A 15866-nucleotide genomic window follows, 5' to 3' on the forward strand; every position below is an offset into this window, starting at 1 on the left:
ATCGATGCTGATGTAGCATTTATGCCATTAATGACACTCCTCTTTATTTATCTATTATTGTGGAGATGGCTGTTGAATGAGTATGGAAAATATTGTTCCTTTTAAAGGTAGCTATTTTTTCAAGAGACAGACATTGATTAACAACTTAACGATTGAATTGACTGAAGTCACTGTTGCACTGTTGTTGTTGTTGTTAGCTAGTGCTAGCTAATGTCAGGTCAAGTCAGATTTATTTGTATAGTGCTTTTTCAAATCAAATCAAATCAAATCAAATTTTATTTGTCACATACATAGTCATACACAGTATAACTTGCAGTGAAATGCTTTTATGACAGTCTGCCCACATCAAGCTATACAATAAAAATCTACATTTAAACTTAACTAAACCTTAACTTAATGAAGTAAAGTGCAAAAGAAAAATAAAATGAAAAAAAAAAATAGAATAAGTTACATTTAAGTTAAAGAATAAAATATAAAAATATGAAAATCTAGAAATATAAGCAAAAAAAATACAAATATATATACACAGATGAAATAGTGCGTGTGTGTGTGTGTGTGTGTGTGTGTATATATATATATATATATGTATACATATGTACATATTTATCTGTATGTGAGTGTATGTGTGAGTTAAAAAGAAATATTTTCATTATTGTCCGTAGTGTGTTTTCCGTGAGCCATGGTTGTGTATTGTAGTAAGTGAGGGTCCAGTTTGTGTATGTAGATACTTTGATTTAGTGTCCTAGTCCCTGTCCCCATTCAAGGCACGGATGGCTTGTGGAAAGAAGCTCCTCCTCATTCTCTCTGTGTTATCCTTCAGGGTTCTTAAGCGTTTCCCCGAGGGCAACAGAGAAAACAGTCCATTGTTGGGATGACTGGGGTCCTTCACAATCTTCTTGGCCTTGGTCCAACACCGCTTCTTGTAGATGGACTGCAGGTCAGGAAACTCCATCCTAGTGATTCGCTCTGCTGAACGTCTCACTCGTCGTAGCGCTTGCCTGTCCTGCTTGGTGCTGTTCCCAAACCAGACTGTGATGTTCCCTGTGAGGATGCTCTCGATGGTGCAGGAGTAGAAGGATCGTAGTACCTTGGAGGGCAGTGTGAAGTCTTTTTACAACTGTTGTCGTCACAAAGCAGCTTTACATAATTAGTCAGTAATAAAAGACAGAGACAAAAAGAAGAAATAACGTAAGTCATGAAGACATGAAATAACTTAAGACATAATGTCTCCTCCAGTGGATGTTTGCTCGTTAAACACAGACAACAAGACTTAGCTTTACCATTTATTTGTTTTCTCCATATGTCCCCTTCTCTATGTTGTAGCTACTAATTTTCCAGCCCCCAGGTCTGATGGTACAGAGCGGTTTTTAAAGGGACAGTGGCTCCAGAATGAGATGTGAAGTCCTCTGCATCTCACTGATGAAACCTTGCTATCAGGTAGAAAGGAAGACTGCAACTAATGACGCAGCTCCTGTGCTCACCTACCAGCACCTTACTTGCACTTAACTGTGTTCAAGTTTCCAGCTGAGGGTATTTTTTTCAGACTTTATAACGAGGAAATGACAACAGTTGAACAGTAAAATGTACAGTTAAAAGAGTGTGATTGTGTGAAAAAATTAAATACAAATGTTTTTACTGTATCATTCCAAATCTGTGAATTGTCTTACAGAAATTCATTTTGGATTATGCCATGGTTTGTCACCAGACAGAGGCGGACGTACTCACAGGATAATTTAATGCCAGACAAGAAAACCAAACAAGCAAAGCTTACTAAATAAACACATAAATCCCTTAAACAGGCTAAATCTACAAACCAAGAACACAACAGGACCATCTTCTCACATACATGCACAAAACCAAGGGACAAGGGATGACCGAAACAAAGGGGTACTTATACGGACACTAACAAGAGACTCACAAGGAACACCTGGGACTAACAAGGGGGCATGGCTACAAAGGAGACACTGGTGGAAACACTAATGGACAGGCGTGGCTAGTGCAGACAAGACACAAACAGAGCCATGTGCTTGAGAGCACATGGCAAAACCAAACAAAGGCAGACATGACAACAGGGGCAGGCATGACCGATTATAAATGAAAAGATTACTTTGCATTGAACAAGGCCTCAGGTCACAGGTACAAACACACCTTTGTTTAAGTGGCAGAGGTAGAGGTAAAATTCTTTTTCATGATGCTGCATATGATGTCTACATTCACAGATTTTTTCTGAATCAAACCCAATACTGTTTACTGACAAAGTAATAATATTAGTAGTAGGAGTAGTATGAGATTGTTCAATAAAGCACAGGATCCAAGGGCATTTTTTAAATCTATCTTAGACTGCGTTGGCTTCTTAGATTTGTGTGTGTTGGCCTTGCTCAAAATATACTCATTACCACAACCACACACTTAACTCTGCCCCTTTATGTCAGCATAGACAATAATAGCTGTTCATCCCCAGACCACAGTAAGCGCAGGTCGCTATATTATCTTGTATGAATTTCATTTGAGTAAATAACATTTACGCCTCCATGCTATTGTGTCAAGCGTCCTCCACATCGTCCACAGCTAGTTTTACTAATAGCCTCCCAGAGTGATGAGAGCTATCATATTATAGACATATTTCAAACATTTCCTTTATGTCTATACGTTTCTTAGATGGGCCATATTTGCCAGAATTGTCAACTATCTGGGAAATATGACTAGCCTACCAATAAAGGTACTACATCCATCTTCCACCAAGGACATCGCAGGCCGCATCGAGTTTTTTGCTCCAGTGCCAGTTCACCTTGTCGCTCCATTCAAATTATATTTACATTGTGCTTTCAGCGTACCTCCATTTGTAGCAAAAATGTACCAATAAATGTGAGTGTGGTGGTGATTTTTTTATTATGGAGGACGCTACAGTGAGGTAATTTGAGATTCTCATTTTTAAGTTGTTTTTATCTTATGATTTAAATTCTCTTAGAAACAAATACACTTAAGTACAGTAGTACTTAAAGTATATTAAATTCAGTGTTGACACAAACAGAAAAATGAAGCATATCAAGAAAAGAACAATGTCCCTACTGTGAAACATGGAGGAGGCTCTGTTATGTTCTGGGGCTACTTTGCTGCATCTGGCACAGGGTGTCTTGAATCTGTGCAGGGTACAATGAAATCTCAAGACTATCAAGGGATTCTCAAGAGAATTGTGCTGTCCAGTGTCAGAAAGCTTGGTCTCAGTCGCAGGTCATGGGTCTTGCAACAGGATAATGACCCAAAACACAGCTAAAAACCCAAGAATGGCTAAGAGGAAAACATTGAACTATTCTTACCTAAATCCTATTGAGCATCTTTGGAAGGAGCTGAAACATGCCATCTGGAAAAGGCACTCTTCAAACCTGAGACAACTGGAGCAGTTTGCTCATGAGGAGTGGGGCAAAATACCTTCTGTGAGGTGCAGAAGTCTCATTGACAGTTACGGGAATCGTTTGATTGCAGTGATTGCCTCAAAAGCATGTGCAACAAAATATTAAGTTATGGGTACTCTCATTTTTGTCCAGACTTGTTTCATGAGTTTATTTCTTAAAATAATTCTGTTGAAATATGGTTGAAAATCAATGTCTGACTTTCACTGGTTAATTTTCATAGCATTTTTATTTTTTATTACTTTTGTCACATTCAAGTTATTTCTGTGACCATTGTGGGTTTTTCTTTCATTAACCGAGGGGTACCAACAATTTTGTCCTCGTGTGTAAACTAAGCACCATGTCTGCTGATTGTTGGGACGAGGTTTGAGGAGAGTGTGTATCAAGCTGTGAATCTGCATCACCTGCTCTTTCCTAATAATGACTGTAAACAAGCAAGAACCCTAAGAAGCTAATTCCATAACACGCTCATGGTGCGTCTGTCCATTTAAATAGAAGACAATTAGAAGCTTATTTCCAGGAATGTAGAGTCCTGTGTCTTTACATCATTCTATCTATTTCTGAAACCTGACCACTTCCGTTTTCTGCTCTGGGTTGTGAGTACTCTGCCAAATATGCTCATGTTGGGCTCACATGGGTGGAATGTGGACTAGGTGGGTTCCAGGTGTGAATGGGCTCTGAGTCCAGAGCCAACTCCGGTGTCCGGGTAGCAAAGAGGCCTTGTTCAATTCTTTCTTTGATCTTTTTTTTTATTTCAGTTTTTCATCTGATCTCATTCTTTTATCAAGGTCTTCCTCAGCAGTTCTGTAGTGATGAAGAGTAAAGTGTTAAGGTCAACAACAGAGGGACTAAAGGAGAACTGACGCAGTTACAGTTGAGGTCTCCTGAAGACCAGTATAAAAGAGAGACACACAGGCTGTGTGGTAGAGAGTGTGTGTGTGTTTCTCTTTGAGGGACATTAGTGTGTGTAGAAGAATCAGTGATGATGGAGTGTTTGTATCTTTTGCTGGTTGTGTTTCACTTCACTGCAGGTAAGAGCAGATCTTTCAACCCTTCATCCAGAAGAATGTGTGTTTTTCTAATTCACAATAAGACAAGACGTGTGTGTGTGTGTGTGTGTGTGTGTGTGTGTGTGTGTGTGTGCAGGCTGTACTCTCTCAGTACAGCAGTTCAGTGTGATTAAAGGACGTACTGGTGGTTCAGTTCTGCTGCCCTGCTCCTGCACTGACCTGCAGACCAAACCTCAGAGATTCAGCTGGACGACTAAGAGAGGAGACGTGTTCAGTGCTGATCAGTACAGAGACCGACTTCAGCTCTTTAATAAAGACTCTCCTGCTAATCTCTCTCTGCTCATATCTGACCTGAGAGAAGAAGATAAAGGAACCTACAGGTGTGAGACTGAGAAGGAAAGCACAGGCATCAGACTATATGTTAAAGGTGAAGAATTTAAATATATGTTTCAGGATTGAAATTTGTACAAAACTAACAAACAAATCTACTGCATTTCTGACTTCAGTCTTTGATGTTCATCTCATTTCAGTCTTTAATCTTCGTCTCATTTCAGTCTTTTATCTTCATCTCATTTTAGTCTTTTATCTTCATCTCATTTCAGTCTTTTATCTTCATCTGATTTTAGTCTTTTATCTTCATCTCATTTCAGTCTTTAATCTTCATCTCATTTCAGTCTTTAATCTTCATCTCATTTCAGTCTTTTCTCTGATTTCACTCTTTAATCTTTGTCTCATTTCAGTCTTTTATCTTCGTCTCATTTTAGTCTTTTATCTTCATCTCATTTCAGTCTTTAATCTTCATCTCATTTCAGTCTTTTATCTAATTACCTGAAAACTTCAAAATGCTGCAGTTAGTAGAATCAAGGTCTGCAGCTGTTCTGATAAGTGGATTAATTGCGGGTCTGATTTTGGAGTCCAACAGAACAATAATTCTCAGAAGAATCTGATTAAAGGTCAGAGGTTTGGACTCTAGACACAAAGTTGAAGAAACGGGGAGAGGTGTCTAACTGCAGACGGGACTCTGGTCAGTCCTTTTAAGTAAACAGTGTCGTTTCCTGCTGTAGACAAAACAGAACGGCAGAAAAAGAGTATCTGACATCAGACAGCAGCTTCTTCAGTAACTGAGCTTCTGGTTGATTTATTCACACGTATTCAGAGGACGAGTGAGACCAGTGTGAAAGTTCATGTAAATCCTCACTCTGCTCTTAAACTCCAGTCTTACTGGAGTAACTGCAGTTTCCTCGTGGTAGTTGAAGAAACACTGAACTGGCTCTGTTTGCAGAGGGCTTTGAAGGTTAAGCAGGAGCACAGAAGAACTGAAAGAAGCTCCCGTTCATTAAAGTCTTCATTAGAAAGTCTTTCAGCAGTTCAGATTCAGCAGTAGTTTGAACAGGACAACTATTCATGTGTGCTGATCTTTCATGTGTTTTGGATTTAGTCATTTCTGGAAGAGTAATACATGTAAAAGACCTTTGATGTTCATCCTTACAGTAATCTTTAGGGTCCAGTGTTTAAATATTAGATTGAATATTACACTGAAATATTGAGACATGACTTATTTACCATTTGAATTCCAGGACTGAGACTTACTCGTGACTCACAGTTCAGTGACTCGTTCCCACCTCTGTTAAAGCAGTGAAGGTGAATAATCAGGTGAGAGCAGTGCTGATCTCTCCTAACTATAGCTTTCATTTCTGCAGCCTGTGATCTGATGAAGAGTGGAGGGATAGAGGAGGTGACGAGGATCCCAGGAGAATCTGTAGTCCTGCCCTGCTCCTGCACTGTCCTTCACTACAGACCCAGCACTGTTAAATGGACCTTTATACCATTAAGATCTGGAGGTCCTCCTTATGTACAAATATACCCTGTACAGACTGGAAAACACAGAGGCAGAGTCACACTGACCAATCAGAACCCAGGAAACCTCTCTCTACACCTATCAGACCTGACTGAAGAGGATGAGGGAGTCTACAGGTGTTCAGTGCAGGGGGATTTAAAATATGTCAGACTTTATATTAAAGGTAAAACTGATTTTCCTGTAAAAACTGTGAGAATCATTATTAGAGACCAGTGTCCTGATTGATGATGATAAGGATGAAGTGTAAGCAGTCTGGAACCAGTTGAAAGTGTGTGTGTGTGTTTCAGTGAGAGAAACTTTTACAAAACATCCACCAGCATCTGAACCAGGGCCGCTTCACCCAACCACAGCAGCTCAACCTGCAGGTGAACTAACTGTCCATTTGAATCAGCTCTAATAGAGAGAGACATTTATTCAACTTAGTGATTTTCATTTACTGTACAGTCCTTAATTCTACAGTGCTGGGGTGTGTGTGTGTAGTTGGGGGAGAGTGGGGGGTTAAAAATGTGAGCAGTGTTTTGTTTAATGATGATAACTTTTACACACCTCTGGAGTACAGACCCAGCAGAAGGTCCATCAGAAGAGCCTCCAACTACAGCCGTGACTGAAAGTGAGAGAATGATGTGAGTTCAGCGTCCTCATAGAGGCAGATTTACTAAAGCGTTTAACACATACTGAACATCCCATCAAAAGTACAACTAGTGTTGAGAGGTCTGCTCTGAAGCTGAAGAAGCTCCTTTCTAAATCAATCACCATCATTAATATTGACTGCAGTTCTACATGTTGAATGTGTCCGAGATTACACACTCATCTACTGTTGCTGAGTGTGTGTGTCTGTGTGTGTTCTCTCTACAGGTGGTGTGTTGTACATTAGTCTTCAGAAAACACTCCTGAACCAACACACACTTTCTAATTCTGAAGAACATCATCTCTCCCTTTTTCTAGACTCCTGCACACACACACACACACACACACACTGGTGTTGATCGTTCTGTTATTTTCATTGAGTTCAGAATAAACATCAGTACGAGACTCATTTTACTGTCTTTATTTCTCATTCACTATAAAGTCACTAGTGGATCTGATCTCCTTCAGACAGAACAGCAGTGTGCTCCTGTTTCTGGAAGTGTTTTGAGGGTGTAATCCATCTAAAAGATCATGAAGAAAATCAAAGCTACTTTAGAATAGCAGAGAAACTCTGATCTCAGTGTGATCTTCAGTCCGACCCCCTCTAAATCACACACCTCTCTATAATGTGAACACTTCAACACTAGGATTGACTCTGTGCACTTATTTCTTCTGAAGGGGTCATTGTGGATTGTGGGGTGGGGCTACTGAGCTGGATCTGTTGTATGTATTTCCACAAAAACACCACCAGGGGGCAACCCTGTGCTGTAACCCTGACTGCATTGCTCTTCTAACCATGTAGACCACCAACTGTGTGTGTGTGTCTTATCACATGTTTTCCACATACAGATAAATGTCAGTGTAGGGCTGGATGTCACAGTGTGGAGGATTCTACACTCACAGTTTAGGAAATATCTCTGACTGCTCTGATCTTCTTATGATGTTTGAATAAAGGTAAAGCGGAGTCACTGTGTGGGAATTATAGACAGTGTTAATTATATACAGTTAACCCAACCCCTAAATGATGTACTGCCCTGTGCTTAACATTTGGAGTGGTGTTCTTTTCATGAAACCCAGCCCCTTTTTTCCTCTTTGCTCAGTGTGTCCAAATAAGCTAAGCAGCATGTCTGCTGATTGTTGGGACGAGGTTTGAGGAGAGTGTGTGAAATCTGCATCACCTGCTCTTTCCTAATAATGACTGTAAACAAGCAGGAACCCTAAGAAGCTAATTCCAGAACATGCTCATGGTGCGTCTGTCCATTTACTAATGGCCCACTGTGAATCATAGAAGATGATTAGAAGCTTATGTGCAGGAATGTAGAGTCCTGTGTGTTCACTCTACAGTGTTTGCAGCATTCAATAACTAACACTTGACCACTTCCTGCTTCTGCTCTGGGTTCTGAGTAAACACCCAAACCCTGCTGTTCGTTTCTCACACTGGTCTTCAACCACCATCTTCAGTGTCTGAGCTTATGCAGAGGTATGCAGAACTGGACATGAATGGTTTTAATATAGTGTAACTAGAGAAACAGATACCCATCTTTTACCTTCAGGACCCCTAAATCACCAAATCCATCAGATTGGTAGTGATGAAGAGTGAAGTGTTAAAGTCAACAACAGAGGGACTAAAGGAGAACTGACGCAGTTACAGTTGAGGTTTCCTGAAGACCAGTATAAAAGAGAGACACACAGGCTGTGTGGTAGAGTGTGTGTGTGTGTGTGTGTTTCTCTTTGAGGGACATTAGTGTGTGTAGAAGAATCAGTGATGATGGAGTGTTTGTATCTTTTGCTGGTTGTGTTTCACTTCACTGCAGGTAAGAGCAGATCTTTCAAACCTTCATCCAGAGAAATGTGTGTTTTTCTAATTCACCATAAGACATGAAGTGTGTGTGTGTGTGTGTGTGTGTGTGTGTGTGTGTGTGTGTGTGTGTGTGCAGGTTGTACTCTCTCAGTACAGCAGTTCAGTGAAATTAAAGGACGTACTGGTGGTTCAGTTCTGCTGCCCTGCTCCTGCACTGACCTGCAGACCAAACCTCAGAGATTCGTTTGGAAGACTGTGAGGCAGGGGGAACTAGGAGAATTGACTGAGCTGTTCAGTGCTGATCAGTACAGAGACAGATTTCAGCTCTTTAATAAAGACTCTCCTGCTAATCTCTCTCTGCTCATTTCTGACCTGAGAGAAGAAGATGACAAATACTACAGGTGTGAGACTGAGAAGGAAAGCAGAGACTTCAGATTATATGTTAAAGGTGAAAAATTTAATTGACATAATTTTCAGGATTGAAAGTCATCTGAAGCACAAATCTGTACAAAACTAACAAACAACATACTAAAATTCTGCATTTATGATTTCAATCTTTTATCTAATTTCAGTCTTTTATCTTGATCTGATTTCAGTCTTTAATCTTTGTATCATTTCGGTCTTTAATCTTTATCTCATGTAAGTCTTTTATCTTCATCTGATTTCAGTCTTTAATCTCCATCTCATTTCAGTCTTTTATATTTATGTGATTTCAGTCTTTTTATCTTTATCTGATTTTAGTTTATCTCAGTCTCATTTCAGTCTTTAATTTTCGTCTCATTTCAGTCTTTAATTTTTGTCTGATTTCAGTATTTTATATTTATCTGATTTCAGTCTCTTATCTTCATCTGATTTCAGTCTTTAATCTCCGTCTCATTTCAGTATTTTATATTTATCTGATTTCAGTCTCTTATCTTCATCTGATTTCAGTCTTTAATCTTCATCTATTTTCAGTCTTTTATCTTTATTTGATTTCAGTCTTTAATCTTTGTCTCATTTCTGTCTTTTATCTGATTACCTGAAAACTTCAAAATGCTGCAGTTAGTAGAATCGAAATCTGCAGCTGTTCTGATAAGTGGATCAATTGCGGGTCTGATTTTGGAGTCCAACAGAACAATAATTCTCAGGAGAAGAATCTGATTAAAGGTCAGAGGTTTGGACTCAAGACACAAAGTTGAAGAAACGGGGAGAGGTGTCTGACTGCAGACGGGACTCTGGTCAGTCCTTTTAAGTAAACAGTGTCGTTTCCTGCTGTAGACTAAACAGAACCGCAGTAAAAGAGTATCTGACATCAGACAGCAGCTTCTTCAGTAACTGAGCTTCTGGTTGATTCATTCACATGTATTCAGAGGACGAGTGAGACCAGTGTGAAAGTTCATGTAATCCCTCACTCTGCTCTTAAACTCCAGTCTTACTGGAGTAACTGCAGTTTCCTCGTGGTAGTTGAAGAAACACTGAACTGGTCCTGTTTGCAGAGGGCTTTGAAGGTTAAGCAGGAGCACAGAAGAACTGAAAGAAGCTCCCGTTCATTAAAGTCTTCATTAGAAAGTCTTTCAGCAGTTCAGATTCAGCAGTAGTTTGAACAGGACATCTATTCATGTGTGCTGATCTTTCATGTGTTTTGGATTTAGTCATTTCTGGAAGAGTAATACATGTAAAAGACCTTTGATGTTCATCCTTACAGTAATCTTTAGGGTCCAGTGTTTAAATATTAGATTGAATATTATAGTAAAATATTAAGACATGACTTATTTACCATTTGAATTCCAGGACTGAGACTTACTCGTGACTCACAGTTCAGTGACTCGTTCTCACCTCTGTTAAAGCAGTGAAGGTGAATAATCAGGTGAGTGCAGTGCTGATCTCTCCTAACTATAGCTTTCATTTCTGCAGCCTGTGATCTGATGAAGAGTGGAGGGATAGAGGAGGTGACGAGGATCCCAGGAGAATCTGTAGTCCTGCCCTGCTCCTGCACTGACCTTCACTACAGACCCAGCACTGTTAAATGGACCTTTATACCATTAAGATCTGGAGGTCCTCGTGATGTACAAATATACCCTGTACAGTCTGGAAAACACAGAGGCAGAGTCACACTGACCAATCAGAACACAGGAAACCTCTCTCTACACCTATCAGACCTGACTGAAGAGGATGAGGGAGACTACAGGTGTTCAGTGCAGCAGGATTATAAATATGTCAGACTTTATATTAAAGGTAAAACTGATTTTCCTGTAAAAACTGTCAGAATCATTATTAGAGACCCATGTCCTGATTGATGATGATGAAGATGAAGTGTATGCAGGCTGGAACCAGTTGAAAGTGTGTGTGTGTGTGTGTGTGTGTGTGTGTGTGTGTTTCAGTGAGAGAAACTTTTACAAAACATCCACCAGCATCTGAACCAGGGCCGCTTCACCCAACCACAGCAGCTCAACCAGCAGGTGAACTAACTGTCCATTTGAATCAGCTCTGATCGAGAGAGACATTTATTCAACTTAGTGATTTTCATTTACTGTACAGTCCTTAATTCTACAGTGCTGGGGTGTGTGTGTGTAGTTGGAGGAGAGTGGGGGGTTAAAAATGTGAGCGGTGTTTTGTTTAATGATGATAACTTCTACACACCTCTGGAGAACAGACCCAGAAGAACGTCCATCAGAAGAGCCTCCAACTACAGCCGTGACTGAAAGTGAGAGAATGATGTGAGTTCAGCGTCCTCATAGAGGCAGATTTACTTAAGCGTTTAACACACACTGAACATCCCATCAAAAGTACAACTAGTGTTGAGAGGTCTGCTCTGAAGCTGAAGAAGCTCCTTTCTAAATCAATCACCATCATTAATATTGACTACAGTTCTACATGTTGAATGTGTCCGAGATTACACACTCATCTACTGTTGCTGAGTGTGTGTGTCTGTGTGTGTTCTCTCTACAGGTGGTGTGTTGTACATTAGTCTTCAGAAAACACTCCTGAACCAACACACACTTTCTAATTCTGAAGAACATCATCTCTCCCTTTTTCTAGACTCCTACACACACACACACACGCACACACACACACACACACACACACAGAATAAGAATAAAGATCAGTACGAGACTCATTTTACTGTCTTTATTTCTCATTCACTATAAAGTCACTAGTGGATCTGATCTCCTTCAGACAGAACAGCAGTGTGCTCCTGTTTCTGGAAGTGTTTTGAGGGTGTAATCCATCTAAAAGATCATGAAGAAAATCAAAGCTACTTTAGAATAGCAGAGAAACTCTGATCTCAGTGTGATCTTCAGTCCGACCCCCTCTAAATCATACACCTCTCTATAATGTGAACACTTCAACACTAGGATTAACTCTGTGCTCTAAGTTCTTCTGAAGGGGTCATTGTGGATTGTGGGGTGGGGATACTAAGCTGGATCTGTTGCATGTATTTCCACAAAAACACCACCAGGGGGCAACCCTGTGCTGTAACCCTGACTGCACTGCTCTTCTAACCATGTAGACCACCAACTGTGTGTGTGTGTCTTATCACACGTTTCCTACATACAGATAAATGTCAGTGTAGGGCTGGATCTCACAGTGTGGAGGATTCTACACTCACAGTTTAGGAAATATCTCTGACTGCTCTGATCTTCTTATGATGTTTGAATAAAGGTAAAGCAGAGTCACTGTGTGGGAATTATAGACAGTGTTAATTATATACAGTTAACCCAACCCCTAAATGATGTACTGCCCTGTGCTTAACATTTGGAGTGGTGTTCTTTTCATGAAACCCAGCCCCTTTTTTCCTCTTTGCTCAGTGTGTCCAAATAAGCTAAGCAGCATGTCTGCTGATTGTTGGGACGAGGTTTGAGGAGAGTGTGTGAAATCTGCATCACCTGCTTTTTCCTAATAATGACTGTAAACAAGCAAGAACCCTAAGAAGCTAATTCCAGAACATGCTCATGGTGCGTCTGTCCATTTACTAATGACCCACTGTGAATCATAGAAGATGATTAGAAGCTTATGTGCAGGAATGTAGAGTCCTGTGTGATCACTCTGCAGTGTTTGCAGCATTCAATAACTAACACTTGACCACTTCCTGCTTCTGCTCTGGGTTCTGAGTAAACACCCAAACCCTGCTGTTCGTTTCTCACACTGGTCTTTAACCACCATCTTCAGTGTCTGAGCTTCTTTATCAGGCCTTACTGAAACACAGGAGCTCAAAGTGAGAGACATCTCCTCATTAAACACACAGGATTCTGTAGCACTGCTCACTCCAAGTGTTCTTGTGTTCTCTGTTTTCTCAGATGATCTAGAACATAGGGTTCCTCTTTAGTAACCCCCTGTCCAACCACATGTGCTTCTCTACAATCTCTAGGAGGAAAACACACTCACATGGTGAGGTGAAACACACACAGTGCTCTGAATACTGGACTGTAAGCAGGGTCCAACTGGCAGTCTGATTTTAGGGGGTCTCTTCAAGATCTTCTTATGAGGATGCAGAACCTCTTATTATCTCATGATGTCGTACCTACAGTTAGAACTGGGTTCTAGTTGATGTTCCTGTCTACTCTAGGCCTGTTCCTCCACACATGTAAAGCACATGTTTAACAGTCAGGTTGATGATGTAAGGTATGCAGAACTGGACATGAATGGTTTTAATATAGTGTAACTAGAGAAACAGATACCCATCTTTTACCTTCAGGACCCCTAAATCACCAAATTCAAAATTTTTTTGATCGCTGGCAAAGATGCTCAGTTGTGCACAAGGTAGAGGAGTATTAAGCCCCCCCCCCAGCATTGGGCTTTGGAGCAGTGGAACTGTGGGCTCTGAAGTGTTCAAGGTTCTTCCAACAGCCTTTAGGATAAATAACCATTTTGTGATCCGAAACTAATCATTTAACATTACATGCTTCTGTGGCAGATCTCAGTCTTTGATCTTCGTCTGATTTCAGTATTTAATAATCATATGATTTCAGTCGTTTATCTTCATCTGATCTCCGTCTTAGATTTTCATCTGATCTCAGTCTTTTATCAAGGTCTTCCTCAACAGTTCTGTAGTGATGAAGAGTGAAGTGTTAAAGTCAACAACAGAGGGACTAAAGGAGAACTGACGCAGTTACAGTTGAGGTTTCCTGAAGACCAGTATAAAAGAGAGACACACAGGCTGTGTGGTAGAGTGTGTGTGTTTCTCTTTGAAGGACATTAGTGTGTGTAGAAGAATCAGTGATGATGGAGTGTTTGTATCTTTTGCTGGTTGTGTTTCACTTCACTGCAGGTAAGAGCAGATCTTTCAACCCTTCATCCAGAGAAATGTGTTTTTCTAATTCACAATAAGACAAGAAGTGTGTGTGTGTGTGTGTGTGTGTGTGTGTGCAGGCTGTACTCTCTCAGTACAGCAGTTCAGTGTGATTACAGGACGTACTGGTGGTTCAGTTCTGCTGCCCTGCTCCTGTACTGACCTGCAGACCAAACCTCAGAGATTCAGCTGGACGACTAATACAGGAGACGTGTTCAGTGCTGATCAGTACAGAGACCGACTTCAGCTCTTTAATGAAAACTCTCCTGCTAATCTCTCTCTGCTCATTTCTGACCTGAGAGAAAAAGATGAAGGACCCTACAGGTGTGAGACTGAGAAGGAAAGCACAGGCATCAGACTATATGTTAAAGGTGAAAAATTTAATTTATATTTTTCAGGATTGAAATTTGTACAAAACTTACAAACAAAATTCTAAAATACTGCATTTCTGATTTCAGTCTTTAATCTTTGACTCATTTCAGTCTTTTTTCTGATTTCAGGTCTTTAATCTTCATCTGATTTCAGTCTTTAATCTTCATCTCATTTCAGTCTTTTATCTGATTTCAGTCTCTTCAGCTTATTTCAGTCTTTTTCTAATTTCAGTCTTTAATCTTCATCTCATTTCAGTCTTTTATCTTCGTCTGATTTCAGTCTTTTATCTTCATCTGATTTCAGTCTTTTATCGGATTACCTGAAAACTTCAAAATGCTGCAGTTAGTAGAATCGAGGTCTGCAGCTGTTCTGATAAGTGGATTAATTGCGGGTCTGATTTTGGAGTCCAACAGAACAATAATTCTCAGAAGAATCTGATTAAAGGTCAGAGTGTTTGACCTTTCGCACTTGTTTGTGTTCGCACTTGTTTGTTTGTGTTGCACTTGTGTTTTGTATGCACTGTCTATGTTGCACCATGGTCCTGGAGGAACGTTGTTTCGGTTCACTGTGTACTCTGTATGTAGTTGAAATGACAATAAAACCCACTTGACTTGACTTGACTTGAGGTTTGGACTTTAGACACAAAGTTGAAGAAACGGGGAGAGGTGTCTGACTACAGACGGGACTCTGGTCAGTCTTTTTAAGTAAACAGTGTCGTTTCCTGCTGTAGACTAAACAGAACTGCAATAAAACAGCAGCTTCTTCAGTAACTGAGCTTCTGGTTGATTCATTCACACGTATTTAGAGGACGGGTGAGACCAGTGTGAAAGTTCATGTAATCCCTCACTCTGCTCTTAAACTCCAGTCTTACTGGAGTAACTGCAGTTTCCTCGTGGTAGTTGAAGAAACACTGAACTGGTTCTGTTTGCAGAGGGCTTTGAAGGTTAAGCAGGAACACAGAAGAACTGAAAGCAGCTCCCGTTCATTAAAGTCTTCATTAGAAAGTCTTTCAGCAGTTCAGATTCAGCAGTAGTTTGAACAGGACAACTATTCATGTGTGCTGATCTTTCATGTGTTTTGGATTTAGTCATTTCTGGAAGAGTAATACATGTAAAAGACCTTTGATGTTCATCCTTACAGTAATCTTTAGGGTCCAGTGTTTAAATATTAGATTGAATATTACAGTGAAATATTGAGACATGACTTATTTACCATTTGAATTCCAGGACTGAGACTTACTCGTGACTCACAGTTCAGTGACTCGTTCCCACCTCTGTTAAAGCAGTGAAGGTGAATAATCAGGTGAGTGCAGTGCTGATCTCTCCTAACTATAGCTTTCATTTCTGCAGGCTGTGATCTGATGAAGAGGGGAGGGACAGAGGACGTGACGAGGATCCCAGGAGAATCTGTAGTCCTGCCCTGCTCCTACACTGACCTTCACTACAGACCCAGCACTCTTACATGGAGCTTTAATTTATTAAGATCTGGAGGTCCTCGTGATGTACAAATATACCCTGTA

Source organism: Salminus brasiliensis, chromosome 1 (assembly GCF_030463535.1).
Source record: "Salminus brasiliensis chromosome 1, fSalBra1.hap2, whole genome shotgun sequence".
Taxonomy (NCBI): domain Eukaryota; kingdom Metazoa; phylum Chordata; class Actinopteri; order Characiformes; family Bryconidae; genus Salminus; species Salminus brasiliensis.